Here is a 12588-nt window from a genome sequence, read left to right on the forward strand (position 1 = left end):
TTAACTGGACGTCTCTGTTGGTAGTGCTAACACACTCGTCCACCAGTTGGGGTACCCAGAGGTGTGTGCCTGCTGGGTTCGTCGCCATAAAAAAGCAACGAAGGACCATCTGTTTGGAACTGATTGCTCATTACAGGACTGATCGTGACGGCTTTGTCGCACATCGTCACAGGCGATGAAACATGGGTTGATCTCTTCGAAACAGAAACAAAACAGCAGCGCCTTCGGAGCGCCGCAACATCATCTCTTCTTCGAAGAGAGAGTCCAAAACCGCACTCGCAGCCGGTAAACTCATGGTGACGGTCTTCTAGGGTGTCCTTCCTCGTGGTCCAACGAATGACTCCAAAGTGTATTGTGATACCCTCAGGAAATTGAAGAAATCACTTCAGCGTGTTCGCCGCTCCTGCACTACAACTCAAGATCTCACACAGGTTTGCGTATTTGAGATGGGATCACAAAATTTCTTTGGACTGTTGTTCCTCATCCACCATATAGCCCGGACTTCTCACATCCCGACTTCCATCTGTTTGGCGCATTGAAGGATGCACTCCGCAGGAAGCAGTATGTGAATGATGGGGAGGTTACTGATTCAGCAAGACGTTGGCTCCGACGTCGTTCATTAGAGTGGTAGCATGCGGCCATACAGGCCACCCAGTAAGGCGGGATAAGGCTGTCTCATTGAACAGAGACTATGTTCAAAAATATGGTTTTGTACCCAAAAGAGTGCGGTATAATACGGTGAATGAGAATCCTTAACTAAACCAGTTCAAATGGTTTAAATGGCTCTGAGCACTATGGGACTCAAGTTCTGAGGTCATTAGTCCCCTAGAACTTAGAACTACTTAAACCTAACTAACCTACGGACATCACACATATCTATGCCCGAGGCAGGATTGGAAACTGCGACCGTAGTGGTCACGCGGTTCCAGACTGTAGCGCCTAGAACCGCTCGGCCAATCCGGCCGACAATGAAACCAGTCTACTGTCAGAAAAAAAAAATGTGTTGCCTTACTTACTGAACGCCTCTCGTAGTAACTGTAGTTATAATAACGCATCTTTGTCCCTCGTAATGTAGCAATCTTGCTTTTTAGTACAGCACGTACCTGAAAACAGCTTGTACCATACCGAGAGATCTCCTTAGTCTGATTTACAGACATACAGATGTTTGATAGGCTATTCTCCTGACTGTTTCATATATAAATAAAAACACAACGCAAGCAGTCACAAAATTTTAATTTTTTTAAATATTTACGATGCATTTAGGAAGGTTTGATGCATCATTAGCTGCGAGTTATGGCGTTGAGATCATCTACATTGCTCCTGGAAAACCAATGATGTCAAAAACTCAGAATGCCTTAAGTTCATCACTTTAATTGCAGAATGCTTTTGGTGGATTAATAACAAGAAATCTTTTGCAAGTCGTCTAGCATACGTGCAGTCCTCTTCATCTTAGTTGTCAAATAAGTATACAGAGTGTGGCATGGGAAGGAGTGATGTATTCAGGCGCGTAAGTCTTTGAGTAACTACCCATTGACGTAACGGTTTAATAGATAAAAAATTAACTTCAAACACATGGTAAAATCATATCTGCTCGATATCTCTTTATTATTTTCAGCCATGATGGCTATGTTTGTGAACCGTGACTGTGTGGGATAATTATTTATTTCAAGTTTCTGCTACCAGTCACATGTTCTGTTCATCTTCAAGCGTTTATACATACATAGAGAAATGATACTTAAAAATAAACAGTTTTAAACTAGGTTAATCTAGAACACTTTGTTTTTTACTGTAGCTGCTGGTGTGGCATTTGGGGGGGGGGGGGGGGGGAGAGGGCAGTGTATATCTAGAAATCGAAGTCAGCGATGTCTTCTGCTGGTTTTCTTTTTCTTCTTTGTTGTTGACTATGTATATCACAGCCTGTATCGGATGCAGATAGATTTGCATCAGCTATGTGTTACGAAAATAGTGTGAAAGGCCAGAATGAGATTTTCACTCGGCAGCGGATTGTGCGCTGATATGAAATTTCCTGGCAGATTAAAACTGTGTGCCCGACCGAGACTCGAACTCGGGACCTTTGCCTTTCGCGGGCAAGTGCTCTACCAACTGAGCTACCGAACCACGACTCAGAGCCGGTACTCACAGCTTTACTTCTGCCAGTACCTCGTCTCCTACCTTCCAAACTTTACAGTTTTAATCTGCCAGGAAGTTTCATATCAGCGCACTCTCCGCTGCAGAGTGAAAATCTCATCCTGGAAACATCCCCCAGGCTGTGGCTAAGCCATGTCTCCGCAATATCCTTTCTTTCAGGAGTGCTAGTTCTGCTTGGTTCGCAGGAGAGCTTCTGTAAAGTTTGGAAGGTAGGAGACGAGGTACTGGCAGAAGTAGAGCTGTGAGTACCGGGCGTGAGTCGTGCTTCGGTAGCTCAGTTGGTTGAGGCCTCCAGGAGGCTGAAGTGGCACCCCTGCCGCTTGTGCGGACTCTCCGGTACCTTGGCATTACCTTTAGCCCCACGGTCACACGCACGGCGGCAACGAATTTCCGTCGCCTGTTACACGTCATCCGCAACGACGTCCGCCAGAACCTCTTGCGCCGCCAGGACACACTTCAACGGGTTGAGTTTATTAATCTTTATGTGGCATCAAAATTGGTTCACATCGCGCAAGTTCTCCCTCTACCAACTGCAATTGGGCGCAACCTTCAGGCGGCTTTTGGCTATTATCTCACGGCTGGTTCAATGTTTAAAGTCCGTTATGAGACACTTACCCTGCCCTCACGGTATGGTGGCGTCGGGCTCGTCAATGTCCGTATGCGAGCTGCAGCATTGTACATGAGTACCATGAGAAAACAGTGGACGGGCCAGGGTACATCTCTAACACGCAGCTTGCTTGAGGTCCTCCTACCCGCTTCCACCTCACCACCGGTGTCTGTCGGCCATATCGTGCCTTATTTGTCCCATTTTTCGACCTTTTTCGTCGACTACAGTTACATACATACCAGTCTCCCAGATACACGCCCACCTAGGACTGAGGATTTTTACAGCCTGTTGCTGCGCTGTGTTCCCCGGAATGTGATGGAGACCAAACACCCCTCCATCCAGTGGCCCATAGTGTGGACTACCGTCCACCAGCCCTTCCTCCCTACGAAGGTCCGGGCACTGTGGCATCACATAGTCAACAGGAAATTTGCCACGAAGCAGCGCCTGCACAACATTGGCTTGTCGGAATCCCCTCTTTGTCTCCTTTGCCAGCAACTGGACACTGATGAACACCGTCTGACATGCGCCTCATCGCAAGATGTATGGCGCTTTGGGCAGCAAATCATTGCCTGCTATCTCCGGGTGCCACCAGACACAGTCGAACCTCGAATGTTTCTATACCCGGAGGACCGACATTTTCCCGCCGCCAAATATCATGCTATTACGTGGGTCAAAGGGTGGGCGGTCGCTTATCTCTTTCGTGAGGGACCTAAATCCCGCCTCGACTTCTGGACCTATTTACGAACAGCCCATGCAGCTCTCGAAAACACGCCACGTTACCGAACATTATTTGCTAACTATCTTCGAGCGGTCTTTGTTAGACCTCCACTGAGTTGGGCGGTGCCTGGCTCAGAGGGCACCCACCCCTCCTCCCCCGGCGGTGTCTGAGTTTCAACCGCCTACGATCTATTCTACTTCTGACCTCCGCGGATGGGAGAGCGCGTTGCAGATTGCGCGGATTTTATTTCTTTTTGCTTTATTTTTTTTCTCCTTTCTTTTTCTTTAACCAGAATTTATATTTCTTTTCTCTTTCGCATATGTGTTCCCATAATTTCATGCTATTAGTGAATATTACAAAAACACATGCAAATAAATAAATAACAACGCCTTCCACTACTGTTGATTCCTGTTTCTCCCACTTCCCTAAGCACCACAGGCTCGGTGGTGGTGAGGGGGACACTGTGGCCAGGCCTCAGGTTTCGACCCCTGCCCGCTTTGCCCCCCAAGCCCCCACCGGTCCACAAAAAAAAAAAAAAGCGCGGCTGACTGTCAATAAAAAAAAAGAAAGTTGGTGGAGCACTTGCCCGCGAAAGGCAAAGGCCCCGAGTTCGAGTCTCGGTCGAGCACACAGTTTTAATCTGCCAGGAAGTTTCAGTGTGAAAGGCTTTTATATGACAGTTGATCACTTACAATTACATCATCTTGATGCTTCACTTGCATCACTGGTGTAATGGCGCAACTGTTGATTGACATTACACTATTGCACATTATATTTTGTCACTGATTGATACTGCACAAATTGCTTCGATGTTATACACACAACACAAGATTGCGGACTGTAGCATGTGAGTCTGTATCAACTATCGAGGTTTTGTATCGATATTCTTGGTTCAGTCAATTATTTGCATTGACATTTCTTAAATCTACTGAGTTAGAACTGGCTTAATACTGTTGAAGAATTTTGAGTTTCTGAATACGGTTATTTCATTAAGAATGTTATCTCCATGCTTAGATGGAACATAAGCACAACGGTCAAAAAACTAGTCATCCCAAGGAGATAACACTCCGGTAACGCGAAAGAGCGCCTGTAGCATTGTGGTCCCAGCTCAGCGAGGAATTCAAGAATGACTTGTCTAGCTGTAGCCACACATTGATGATTAGATGCCGCTTATTACCAGTGCAGGAATCCTGATTGTTACTTTTTTCCCGTTGTTCTGATGATTTGAAGTCGTTTTCTAAAGAATTACATTCAGTCGGTTTAGCAGGCCGGCGGAACTGCGACGGAGTGCCCGAGTGTTCGTCAAACTACGGACACAGTGCGTGCAGCTCCGTGAACACGGCTGTCGCTGTCTTGGAAGACGTGAGTACCCCCAGTGCACTCATCATGAAGATGTAGAATAAAAGCACCGCTTGCTCACCGAGAACACTGAAACAAACATCCTGTTTTACGTTCACGGCGACCTGAATGGGTGGAGAAACGCCACTAAAACATAACAGAGCTGTCTCCAGCCCGTGTTACGCGCCGCACGCACTGAGGGTTAAACGTTTCACTCGGACGCTGCCGTACTCTCCACGCTTCGCATCATTCCAAAGTGTGACTCCTCAGATCACAGTACACGGCTCCCATCAGCGACCGCTTCTATTAAATTTTTGTTAAGTGATGAACCACACAAATCTAAAGGCTGCCAATTCATCAAAATTCTTAGGGATTACGACTACGAACAACTCAAATTGGAACGATTGCATAAATAATGTTCTTGGGAAGGCAAACCAAAGATTACATTTTATTGGCAGAACACTTACAACATGTAACAGGGCTACTAAAGACGCTGCCAACACTACACTTTGTAACGTAGCAAGTTATTACGGGATAACATTCTGTACAGTATAGCACGCAACCGTGTATCGAGGTGGCTGCAGGATTTGCTCTCCGCTATGACTCACAGCGCAGCTAACGCTATCGGCCGTGAGAAAGGTCTCCAGTAACATCTAGTAGGAACGTAAATCCATACCCCCTACGAATCTAAATAAACTATAGTAATTATCATCCGATTTTGTTCAAACTTGGAATATCATCTTTTGTTATTAATTAGAAGTGCGTGTTAAAATTTCAGATTTTTATATCATATAGTTCCGGAGATTGAGAAAATTACTTAAATGTTCAAAAACCGACACTTATGTTTCAAAACTCAGTTAGGAACAATAGCAGTTTGTCTTTTATTAGCATCTAAAGTCATACCAGAATTCTCAATAAATAAAATCACTTAACTGGAATTTTTCTTTTCAAAATTACTCTGCATTTCGTAGTGTAAAAAATTATTCAAAATTATTATCTGCTTATTATTTTGTTGTGTGTATACATGGGAACGAATGAGAGAGTGTCTGTGGGACATACGAAAAAAACTTAATATTGTTTTATGTAAAACCTGATAAAGCTGAATCGTGGGAAAACTGTGGTGCAACCACGATGCTGATGACGTATGTCGAAGTGTGCATGCTTTTGTAAGAGAGCAGCCAGAATGCCAGAATAGAGGTCGGAAGTGAAATAAGTTTCTAAATTAATTTAAAAATTATTTTGTATTTCGGTCTATTTTAATGAACATTATATTAGAAATTGGAAGTGTAATGACGTCAATATTTTCTGAGTAGTGATTGGCTCAGGCAAGTTTTGCCGCGAGAACGATCTAGAGGGATCATTCTGATTGGTCAATCAGACCCATCAACCAATCAGAATTAAGCTGTTCCCGCGCACAGATAGTTAGATATGCAGAGAGTGGGGTGCCATCGAGAAAGTCGCTCCCCAACCTTCGTACGTGTAACATCATGTTAAATGTTGCCGAGAAACTAACTTGTTAAATGAAGAACTGTTGAGTTAATTGCTGTTAGAAGTGTCGTGGCTCAGGCAGTTTAAGTTACGAACTTTTTGAGAACAATTTGATTAATTAATTGATGTGTTATGAGCGTGTGATATTTCGGTGTTAGTGAAATTCCACGTGACATATTCCCTATACTTTATGGACTACTTGGGTGAGCACTTCTAACTTTGAAGACCACTGATACGACCGAAGTTTCAACTCGCCGTAGTAGTGGGTCAGTGACTGTCAGATCGAATATTAATCGGGTCGGACTGGTAGATATTCTGGCTGCTTTTTTCGTGCGAGAACATTTTGTGCAGACTGTGAGATGGGAATAGCAGAGCAGTTAAAATAGTAAATTCGGACTTGATAGCAAATTTATGTGCTTCCTTAAGAATAAAAACCAATTTGCTAGAATTTCCGAAGGCTTACTGCAGGTAAACTGCATTTTACCACCATCCGAAATTTGTTAAAAATGTATTAACAGGAACTGATTAGCAACTTGAGTCATGCGGCCTCTGTGTGGTAGGTATTAGGTCGTGGTTTCATCAACACTGCTTTACACGGCGAAGTGAGTATCTACTACTGCAGAGTGAAGGGACGTCGTAAGAAAGCCCAACTGAGGTAGGTGGACAATTAATGAAGACAGTACGAACGAGCGTGCGACAACAAACCCGACCCACCGCAGCTTGTCCGCCCCCTTATGGAGTATTGCTGTGCGGTGTGGGATTCTTACCTGATAGGATTTACGGATGACATTAAAAAGTCCGTAGAAGGGCAGGTCTTTTTGTATTATCGCGAAATAGAGGAGGGAGTGCTATGGGCATGATACTTGAATTGGCGTGGCAATCACTAAAACAAAGACGTTTTCCGTTGCGGCAGGATCTTCTTGTGAAACTTCAACCATCAACTACCTCCTCTGAGTGTGAAAATATTTTGCTGCTGCACACCTAAATAGAGAGTAACGATCATCGTAATAGTGTAAGAGAAATGAGGAAGCTCACGGAAAGATATACGGGTTCGTGTTTGCCGCGCACTGCTCGACAGTGGAACGGTGGAGAAATGGAGTGAAATTGGTTCTATGAGCCCTCTGCCAGGCACTTAATTGTGAATTATAGAATATTCATCTAGATGCACAGTATAGACTCCGGCAATTGTGGTGCATGGCAGTTGTATCTTTGCGTTCATCTTGTTACTGCCGTACGCCAAACTAATCGGAAGACATAGGGCCTCAATAATATGTGGAGTTTCCTCAGACTAGTATGTTATTAATTGGATGGTGTACGACCCTCTTTTAGAGTAGTGTTGGGTTAATGCAAATAGTAACTGTGCCACGCCAGCTGGAGCGCAGCGTAAGACTGACTGCAGACCAGGTAAGGGCAGGCAGATCTTGACACGCAGAGAACGTGCGGAGAGACTACGAGTAGAGAGAATTAGAAATAAGGTCCGTGGGTCAATCATACCTGTCATTATTCCGCTTACGGCTGCAGACAGCTTGTTCTAACATACGTTGACGGTTTCCTCTGGCGTGTTTCTCCTATCTAGTATAAATGGATGCGCTAGTTATTCATGGCTGTACAGCCTGAAACGTTTCGAAGTTGTGCAACTCTAAATAAACGAACTATTTAATAATGGTTAAGGAAGTTTGACGTTGCACCCGAGTCCCTGAATTTCACGGCCAGTGCCCCACCAGTTGTGTTGAGATTGAAGACCAGAGCTGTTTTAATTGCACTCTGAGAAGTGCTGTGTCGTCCCCTTTCGAACTTTTCCCCCCTGTATCCACATAAAACGAAAGATCACATCAAGGAGAACAATAAGCATTCAATGAATTTGAAAGATTTTTGTTTCCAATCGATTAGACTAAACATTCTGAAAAGTTTTTGTCTTATATAAAGTCAGCAGACGGGACAAATTGATCTATTTAGTCGTTCACTGACCATACTGGTGCCGCAACGGATGGTAACGAGAGAAAGCGGAGATATTGAAGTCAGTTTTCCTAAACTGCTTCACCGTGGAAGACCGCTGCACGAATGCCGAAACGGCAGATGTTGAGATAAGTGACTGCGGAACAGAACCTCAAGTAAAGCTGCTTAGTAGCAGAAAGACACAGAAAGATCCTGCAGATATTGTGTGAAAGAAGTTGCTCCCCTTCTAGCAGTAGAGTTGTTGGGTCGCTGCGGCGACCAAAGCGACTGGATTACAACGCAGGTAATTCGTGAGGTGGCTGCTGAGCTGCTTAGCATACCCCCAAGCTGCTATAAGGCTGACCCCTGGTGACCTACAGCAAAGCGGAATTCCCCATAAAATCACGCAAATTTAACAAAAAAAAAAAGTAATGGTTCACAAGGAACATCTCACTGAAGGAAAAGTAATAGGGGTGACACAATCAAGCATGAAAATATGGGTACCACACTACAAATGGATATATTAATGAAAGGGCTCATCTGTCTACAATAGAAAAAAGCGTTTACGGTGACAGTTTCGTTTATTACTACGGAATAGGAACACATGAATTACCCACTGACATATGGACGTGAACATTTAACAACGGGACAAGGAATTGTAATTGTGAAATCTAATCTTGCCACAAGCTGCTGAACACGATAAAAGCGTAATCATGAGAATAAATTGCAGATGCAGCCAATGATTGAAATAACTGTTAGTGGTTTGAAGAAAAAAAAAACACGGAAAAATAAGTAGAAACGTCAGTGGAATCGTCAAAGTGCATGAAGGAAGCAATTAGCTGGCTGCGAACATTAAAGCTGTGTGATTCAGTGACTACATAGCCAGCTCGTTCTTACTATTGCCGTATTCTGAGTCCAGCTCGACCTCTGTACTCTGTTCTAGGATGAGGACATCATTCTGTAGGACGCCTCAACAGCGAGTCTTTACTCATCGATCTGCCAGCAGTGAGTGTGTTTACTAACCGATCGCCAGGCAGAAACTGCCCTTGCACTTAACTCTCTTAATCTCGGCTGTTTCTGCCAGTGCAGTGTATGAATCTCACTGGACAGCTACAGTAGATCGTGTGCTCTCACTTATTTTTGTCATGATTAACAAGTGATGGTCTCGCATGGTGAGGAAGGCAGGAAATCTCTCCTACTCCGTGAGAGGTTTCTAACAGTGGCGTATCGAACGGCTTTCATCTAGGCACATACAGAACAACACATGTTCTACAGAAGGGTTTTAAATGACATTCTTTCGTGGCGTGACAACAGAGAAATGGAAGGTACCACGCTTTTCCAATTCTGCAAGCTACAACTGCCTTCACCCGTTATCTTTCCAAAAGGATTCCATCAGGCGTCTCACACAATGGAGACTCGTGGCAGGCAGCCCGGCCCCTGAGTCGCCCACTAGGGATGGGGTGATGCGAATTCTGCGTTGCCTACCTGCTGTGGAGGACAACTTTCATGTCCTAACACGTTTACGACTCTGTAGTCCTTTTAAGGAAGCGTCCATGTTGCAGCAACCAGCTAAAAAGAGCTCTCGGAGGCTGCAGAAAATAGCAGGTCCCTCGCTGTAATAAAAGGAAAGGAAGAGAAGAAGTAATTAGCTTGGCAGTCGCTGGTAGTAATGAATACTGTCTGTACCTACGACGCAGCGTTACAGGTTCGACTATATTGACCAGGGGGATGTGCATATAACATTATAAAACACGCTGAGCGACAGTTTGGGGATAAACTGCCAAGTAACGCATTCCAATTTTCGACCTCGATCACAGATTGATCACTTCCAGAGCGGAGTAGACTAAGGTTCAAGGGCTGATTCCTTTTTCCTTGACTTCAGGATGGCATTCGATACAGTTCCATAGTGTCGTGTGATGAACAAAATATTAGCTTACCGAGTAAAAGACCTGATTTGTAACTAGTTTCAGTATATCCTTGCACGCAGAATTCAACAAGTCGCTCTTATCGGAACAAAATCGACAAATGTAAAAGTAATTTTCGTGGTTACACCATTACTATAACCTTCTGTAGTGGTCAATCCGAGGATTGGTTTACAACAGCTACAATGGCAGCTTGTCTCCATTCTGTGCGTCTTTCAGTTTTCCTCTTCATTTCTTTATAGGTGTTACATCCCACACCTTTCACGATTTGATTCATGTACCTCAGCCGTGGTCTTCCTCTTGGTCTTTTTCCCTCGACATATCCCTGTACGATTGTGATCAGGAGTCCTTTATGTCTTGATAGATGGTCTGTAAATTGCACTCTTCTTTTAACAATGAAACTCCAGAAGCTTCTCTCCTCACCTGCTCTTTTCAGAACCACTTCGTTTGTGACCTTGTCGATACATTTTATTTTGAGCATGCGTCTATAGCACCACATTTCAAAAGAATTTAGCTTCTGGTCTCCCTCTGTCCCGAGAGTCCATGTTTCGCACCCATAGCATGCCACACTCCACACATATGATTTCAAAAATCTTTTCCTGATTTCAAGGCTGATGCTCTTAGATGTTAATATGTTTTTCTTCTTGTTAAAAGCAGCCTTTGCTTGAGCTATTCTACTTCTCACTTCTGCCTTGCTCCTTCCATACCTGGTAATATTACTGCCCAGATAAGTAAATTTATCAACTTGTTCAAGCAGTTCATTGCCTACATGAACTTGGACTTTCACTTGATCTTCTTTGTCGCATGCCATTACTTTTGTTTTTGCTTTATTAATTCTCATATTATATTCTTCACCCATAACTTTATCCATTCTATTCAGTAGGACTACAAGATCTTCTTCACTTTCAGCCAGGACAGCTATATCATCGGCATATCTTATCATATCTATTCGTTGGCCATGAATTACTACACCTGTCTGTGAATTTTCCCTTACTTTTTTCAGCGCCTCTTCAATGTATATGTTAAAGATAACAGGGGATAGTGCGCAACCTTGTCGGACACCTTTCCGTATCTGCAACTCTTCTTGTTTTGTCCGTCCACGGATAACTGCTGTCTCGTTTTTGTACAGGTTCCATATCATTTTTCTATCTTTATAGTCTATTGCTACTTTTTTGAGAACTTCAAACATCTTATCCCATTTAACATTATCAAAGGCTTTCTCTACATCTACGAAAGCTATGTATGTTGTCAGGTTCTTATCTAGTTGTTTCTCTATTATTATTTTTAGAGCAAATATTGCTTCTCTGGTTCCTCTATCTTTCCGGAATCCAAACTGCTCTTCGGAGAGTGTAGCTTCGAATTTTTGTTCTATACGTTTTAGGATAATTGAGGTTACTATTTTAGAGGCACGAGTAACTAGGCTGAGGGTCCTATAATTTTCACATCTTGTAGCATTTGCCTTCTTTGGAATGGGGATCATAATGTTTTTCTCAAAGCATATACCAGCATATACATGACAGAAAAAAACATAACACCAAAAATTGATTAATATAGAGTGATGAAATTCTGGAATACATTTGTCTAGGAAACATATTTCAGCGATTAACACTGAAGATCGCAAGTAATGTAAGTCCAAAACAAGCCACTGCAAATTTGAAATACTTGTATATTAACAACCGAGGAGGTTGAACGCAAGCATGCAAACGTGTAACGTACAAGTTTGTGGGTTTGTGGGTTCGAGTTCCACGCCTGTTGCTCTTGGTCAGTCAGTGCAGGCACAATTAATACTGCTGGTGGATGACGCTGGAGTTGTCGTCCCATGGTGTCCCGTCCGTGACCGACTACAGACAGATCTGGTGATCGATCAGGACAAGGCAAGACATCGACACTCTGTAGAGTCTTACGTGGGCGAGCGATGTCCCGCTGTAAAATGCTGTTTATGAATGGCAGCTCAACAGGTCGAATCACCAGATTGACGTACAGATTTGCAGTCAGGGTGCTTGGGATAACCACGACAGTGCTCCTACTGTCTGCCCCCAGACCATAACTCCAGGTGTAGGCCCAGTGTGCCTAGCACGCAGACACGTTGGTTGCAGTCCCTTAACACGGCCACCGCTGGCACCGAGGTAGAATGTGCTTTCATCATAAAACACAACAGTCCTCCACCCTGCCCTCCAGTGAGCTCTCGCTTGACACCACTGAAGTTGCAAACGGTGGTGATTTGGGCTCAGTGGAATGCACGCCACAGGGCGTCCTTGATGTAACCGATTTCTAACAGTTCGTTGTGTCACTGTGGTGCCAACTGCTGCTCAAACCGCTGCTGTAGATGCAGTACGATGCGCCAGAGCCATATGCCGAATATGGTGGTCCTCCCTCTCCGTGGTGCCACGTAGCTGTCTGGAGTCCGGTCTTTTTGCTACCGTAAATTCTCG

General features: G+C 44.1%; 1 protein-coding gene and 1 non-coding gene across 2 annotated transcripts in view; both read right to left on the minus strand.

Annotated features, from left to right (window-relative positions):
• Positions 1-12588, minus strand: part of LOC126458252 (uncharacterized) — a 627652-nt gene that overhangs the window by 328808 nt on the left and 286256 nt on the right. The gene's annotated exons all lie outside the window — the stretch shown is intronic.
• On the minus strand, positions 2044-2118 carry Trnas-cga (transfer RNA serine (anticodon CGA)). Its single transcript has one exon. It is a non-coding gene; the product is annotated as a tRNA-Ser (tRNA).

The sequence above is a fragment of the Schistocerca serialis genome, chromosome 2 (assembly GCF_023864345.2).
Source record: "Schistocerca serialis cubense isolate TAMUIC-IGC-003099 chromosome 2, iqSchSeri2.2, whole genome shotgun sequence".
Classification (NCBI taxonomy): domain Eukaryota; kingdom Metazoa; phylum Arthropoda; class Insecta; order Orthoptera; family Acrididae; genus Schistocerca; species Schistocerca serialis.